This window comes from Hordeum vulgare, chromosome 6H (genome assembly GCF_904849725.1).
Source record: "Hordeum vulgare subsp. vulgare chromosome 6H, MorexV3_pseudomolecules_assembly, whole genome shotgun sequence".
NCBI classification, from domain to species: Eukaryota; Viridiplantae; Streptophyta; class Magnoliopsida; order Poales; family Poaceae; genus Hordeum; species Hordeum vulgare.
Window position 1 is genome coordinate 129094995 of NC_058523.1, and position 6000 is coordinate 129100994.

The following is a 6000-nucleotide window of genomic DNA, read 5'->3' on the forward strand; positions in this document are numbered from 1 at the left end:
CCCAATGATGTGATCCCGTTATCAATGACATCTAATGCCCATGACCAGGAAACCATGATCATCTATTGACTAACGAGCTAGCCAACTAGAGGCTTACTAGGGACACATTGTGATCTATTTATTCACACATGTATTACTACTTCCTGTTAATACAATTATAGCATGAACAATAGACGATTATCATGAACAAGGAAATATGACAATAACCATTTTATTATCGCGTCTAGGGCATATTTCCAACAGTTATGAATCAGGACCATTAACCATCGACCATCGAGCGAGAAAAACCAAGAAGGCAAATCATTCATAAGGGCATTGCTGCTATGAACGACGTCTAATCAGTTAGTGTAACCATCGACCGAGAGCTGAGATTGGTGTTCAATTTTGATATGCGATGACATCTCCAGGGATGATGATACCTTTTCGTGTTTGAGCTTTTCTTTACATACTACAACCACTGTAGCAATAAGCACCTTTTCAAGATTCTGGAGGATAGTTCTGTTTCTTGCCTTGTCTATTTGATAGGTGTTTTTATCAGGATGAATTACTGGAGGTAATATGCCTTGGTGGTGTATGTGTATGTGTATCTTTATGTCCATGTTGTGTCAGACTCAATGTTTTTGTTAAATTTCATGGTTTGTATTTTGTTACTATCCCCTCATTCCATATTGCCAGTCTTCGATTTCTGGCATTCCATCATATTTCACATGAAATTCTAAATCAGCACCATCATTTGACCAATGTGTTTGTATATCTTTTGTTAACCCGTTGCAACGCACGGTCATTCAACTAGTAATTGATAAGATCTGGAAGGGTATCTATTCTTTAAGGCAAGACAAAAAAAGAATAGATTGAGTATTACTTTCACTATGTCGGACCAGCACAATAGTTGGCCTAGAGCATAAGAAAAGTTCAAGTAGCTTCATGATAAACAACCTTATGGGTTGCCAAAGTACATCATCAATCTTTTTTATGCACTCATATGCTCATCGAGATACTAAAATAACGAGAAGCATGAATCATACCAAGAACTTTGGTAGTCAACTTCACTGGCCGCATCTCTTCTCCAAATCTGCAGAAGGAACATAGTGTAAATAAGGAAGTTTCAGTACTATTATTTCATATTATATATGAGTAACTTGCTTTAGTTACCTTTTAATTCCTTCAGGAGGTGCTAGGAGCCATTCCGCTGTAATTTCACAAGGTTAATTCATAAGTTTCTTCCCCACATGATAATGTGGTTAATTCTACATGGTCAATCTAATTCACGTTTTTACTAACCTATATCCTCAGCATTAGTTGCAGAAACTGCTATGAATCGAACATTTGCCAATGGAGCAGATTTCATGTTGCCAGGTCGAGAAAGCATTTTTATTCTACTGACCACTGCTTCCAGGGCAGCTCCACGTGGATCATTGAGAAGATGAACTTCATCAATAAGGACCAGAGCAATATCACTGAAGAAACCCAATCTTCCACCCCTTATTCCATTACGACTCATAGAATCAAGCTTCTGCACGCAAATGTTGCTTGAGAAAAATAGGGAAATAGTTTGCAGAAGCAGAGGTTTATGTAGATCATATGATGCAAAACAAGTAGTGACATATACCTCAGGAGTGGTGAGGATCAAATCAGAATCATGTATGGCCTTTGCAGTATTCGCTATCACCAGTCATCTCCAAGCAATTTATCCCCAACGAGCCCAGCTTCACTTTCCAGTCGCGCATCTTCTCCTGCACCAATGCCTTCATAGGAGTGATATAGATCTAACCACGCAACCGAGTGACGCACGGATCGGGAGAGCCGTTGCTCGATCTAATTTTACAAGGAGGAGAGGAGTCGGGACACATACCTGGATTAGCCGACCGGAGCCGCCGCCGAACCAGAAGAAGGAATCCGTGTCGCCCTGCTCTACTTCTCTTCTCTCCAACTCACCTCCTCTCTCTCCCTCGTCTGTTCTTCCCGGGAGGCCGAGCCGCCATGGTTGTGGAGCGCCGGTGTTCCCCGCCTCCCGAAGCCATGCCTTCTCTCCAACTCACCTCCTCTCTCTCCCTCGTCTGTTCTTCCCAGGAGGCCGAGCCACCATGGCCGTGGAGCGCCGGCATTCCCCGCCTCCCGGAGCCATGCCGCCATGGCCGTGGAGCGCCGGCATTCCCCGCCTCCCGGAGCCATGCTGTCGTCCTGCTCCCGATCGGATCGGGAGAGCCGTCGCTTAATCTGCAACCCAAAAATAATAATATCTCGAACTGTTATTTCTCACTCACCAGGGACCACGAGTTCAATATCTAGATGGCCAGGAGCGTTTTTATAAAATCGCTAACGACGTATGGGGAGGAGGTCGAACCATCACGACAGACGACAGATCCCCTTTAATAGTAGAGATATGTTGACAATATTAAGTACTCCAAAACTAAAACTAAACTAATTCAGAATTTAATATGATGGAGTAGAATTTAATATCTTCAGGATTTAGAGGATGTTTGGATACTCTCTAGTCATGTGACTAGTAGTAGTCAGACTAGAAGTTTATAGTCACGCCCTGTTTGGAAGGTGACTACTACTAGTCAGCATTAAATGTCTCAGCATTAAATTATTCTCTCTTCCTTCCATTTATCTCCTCATTTATCTTCCTTCCATTGGCGTGCCCGCATGAAAGGATGAGCCCGCAACAGGATGGGCCCGCCAATTAATTAGAGAAGAGACTTTAGTGAGTAAAAGTTGGGGGTGGGGTGCCTAGGGACTAAACTAGTTTTAGTCACCCATTAGTCAGGGGTGTTTGGAGGTTTACTGATTAAATGTGACTACTACTAGTCTCTAGTCTCTAGTCTCTAGTGATCCAAACACCCTCTTATAAGATCACATATCTATTATGTTCCTTTGATTGCTTATAAAGTGATACACAACAAGTAACCAAAACTGGAATTTCTTCATTTATGTTGTCGGCGCTCGACTCAAAAGAGAGCATATTATTAATAGACTTGATGTATGTTATCGTGTATTTATAAAATGAAATTAAATTCTGTACGAAACATTTATGCTCACAGCGTGAGTTGTGCCTCCCCATCTTCTCAATATCATGCAGCATGTCACATGATTTATGTAAAAGATCACTCTGTCTATTGACTACGAATAGATGTTCTACCAATTCAAGAAAAAACCAGTTCAAAAAAGTGCAGATACACAGTCAATTGGAGTTTGGATCTGCCGATGCCAAATGCACTCATTCGTGAGACCAGGTCATCAAATACACATGTTCTAGATAATGATGATTAGTCTATGTACAAGAACCATGATTCCATGACTAACCTCAATATAATAAACATGCTCCATAAGTCGAGGATTAGCCATGAGAAATGCTGAGTAGACAACTCGAGGAGTTGTGGGGATTATTTGTCCGCCACCACGGTGTAGTGGTTCTGGAGCGATATTTGCATTAAGGATCTTGAACTTCACATTCCTAATTGGTTCATCACACAAGGGGCCTTCTCTGGCACCCCACTGAAACCTGAGGTTAGGGCAGTAAATAATTTTTTGAGGAACTCACGAATATTCTGAAGGAAATTTGAATTAACAGAACAAAGTGCCCTCCCCATAAACAATTGAATCTTTTACTGCATTTAGCAAGTTCTTATCCACCTCAACCGAAAGAGAGTCATCTAGTAGAATGTTATGACCCTGTATGTGAAAGTAAGATATGTTGAATCCACAAACTAGAAATACAATATGGATGAAACGAACTGATGGTCTGGTGGAAAGTTTGTGGCACGTGACCAACTCCAACTTGTTGTCATAGAAAAATTAAAATTGTATAATTTGGGATACATAGGCTGCTCATGGATAATTGCTTCAGAAAAGAATCTTCAATAACTATCTTGCAAAATATTGGATACGTTGTTGGATTATATTCTAACAATTCAAAACCCATCCCTTGTGAATGAGATAGTTATTACCGTTCCATGGATCCGAGAGAGCATCGGTCACCTACACGTCAGCATCATCCAGCACCCCAATGACCAAGCATAAACTGAACGCAAATCCCTTGCAGAAGAAGCCAGGTGGTACAAAAAAATCGGTCTCCTCTTTGTCCTGCACATAATCCATCATACAAACAGCCTCTTTGCCCTGGTCGCCCCGTTCTTCCCCGTCGGCTGCACCACACAACGCCACCCAATCCAATCCAATCCAATCCGATTAACAAACAAGGCCAAGGGAGATACATGGAAGGAGTGGGGAGAGCTGAGGTGCTAGACTAAAATCTCACCAGCACGGGACGGCCGATGAGGCTGTTCAGCACGACCGACTTGCCGGAACCCTACACAGACAGATCGGAACGGATCAGAACGGGGCACGAGACGACAGTTCTGAGCCGCGCGGGGGGGGGGGGGGGCTCCGCCCAAAACTTACGACGTTGCTGAGGACGACGACGTTGAGGAAGGTGGAGGGGCGCCTGGGCGCGGAGTCGTCGGCGAGGAGCGAGGCCGCCTGGCGTATCGACTCGGAGAGCTGCGACAGCTCCTCCATGGCCTCCATGGTGGATCTCTACCGCGCCGGCGGGGGCGGATCGCGCGGGATCAGGCGCGGCCGATAGATCGAGGGGAGCGGCGGCGGCGACCTAACGTGGGTTTGAACGGGAGAGGCGAGACGTGGGCGAGGCAGAGAGATAGGGGGGGGGAGATAGAGACGGGGACGTGCGTGCGGTTCGGCCGGTTCGGGGTAAGCAATGAGTGATGAGACGTTTTTTTCTGTATTTAATTAATCGATCGGTTTATGAAGTGACGGAAAAAAATCGATGAAACTGCTAGCGGTAACAGTGCTAGCGAGGAAGATCTGTCGTGGTCGAACCATCGCGACGGCAGATCCGCTTTAATAGTAGAGATTTAACTATGAGTTTGTCATTTCCTCCTATAGGATCAGACACACATATACATGATTGACCATGAATCGGGGAAAAAGAGAAAGGGACAGGTCATTTCCCATATTTCTTGCCTTCTTACATGATCATCTTCAATGGCGACCAAAAGAAACGGCCAACGACTCGGCCCGTCCTGTCGTTTCCTACCTCCTATATGATGTCGCTGAGCTCCTGCACATGGCCACCGGCGCGGTCTGGTCCGTCGTCTCCGTCATCGTGTATGACGCCGCCGTCGTGCTCGTGCACACAGCCTCCGGTGCGGTCCGTCCCGCCGTCTCCAGCCTCATGTATGACGCCGCCGTCGGACTCCTGTACATGACCACCAGCACGATCCGGTCCGTCGTCTTCGGAGTGACCTGCGATGCCGTCGTCGAGCCCGCGAACACGATCACCGATGCGGTCCGCCCATCGTCGCCTCCGGCTTCGTCTAAGACGTCGTCGTCGGGCTCCAAGCCTCCAACACACGGTCGCCTCCTCCTGCTGGCGTGGAATCGCGCCCGTCGCACCCTAATCGCATATCCCACTTGCATACACGTCAAGAACGGAAGGAAAAGAAAGAAAATTGTTTTGATTGCCAAATCAGCGTCAATTGGTGTGTGGCCAAGAGAAGCAAACTGCCACTGCATGCAGCAGGCGTTGGCGCTGGCCAATCAACGTCAATTAGCTCCAGACGTGGGCAGCTTCATCAGTTGCATGCAGTGAATGGCCCATGGGAAAAGGGAAACGTCCATGCCATACATGGCTAATTAGCATTTATGTCTCTTGCATGCAAGTCTCCCATGTGAAATCTCGACGCGGGCAACTCTTTCGATGCATCGGTGAGAGAGGTACAGTCAGTAGGCTGTAAAGATTAAAATATTATATTTTTGCTGAGTTTGATGAGAGAAAAGAGGAGAGAGAAGGTAAGCGGGCTCTTCGTGAAGAGCTAGCTCTAGCACGTGCTCCTAGATGCTTTGTAAGATGAAAGATGGATCATATATGATAAAAGTAGTACTCTTTTATAGCTAACTATTGTACAAGCTAGCTATAAGATGGGCTATAAGATGGCTTATAGCCAGCAGTTGGCTATACTATTAACCATGCTCTTA

The 6000-nt window shown here is 45.5% G+C and overlaps 1 pseudogene; it reads right to left on the reverse strand.

Annotated features, from left to right (window-relative positions):
- The window catches only part of LOC123405213, a 38308-nt pseudogene extending 33778 nt beyond the window's left edge, over positions 1-4530 (reverse strand).
- Positions 4531-6000: the final 1470 nt, after the last annotated feature.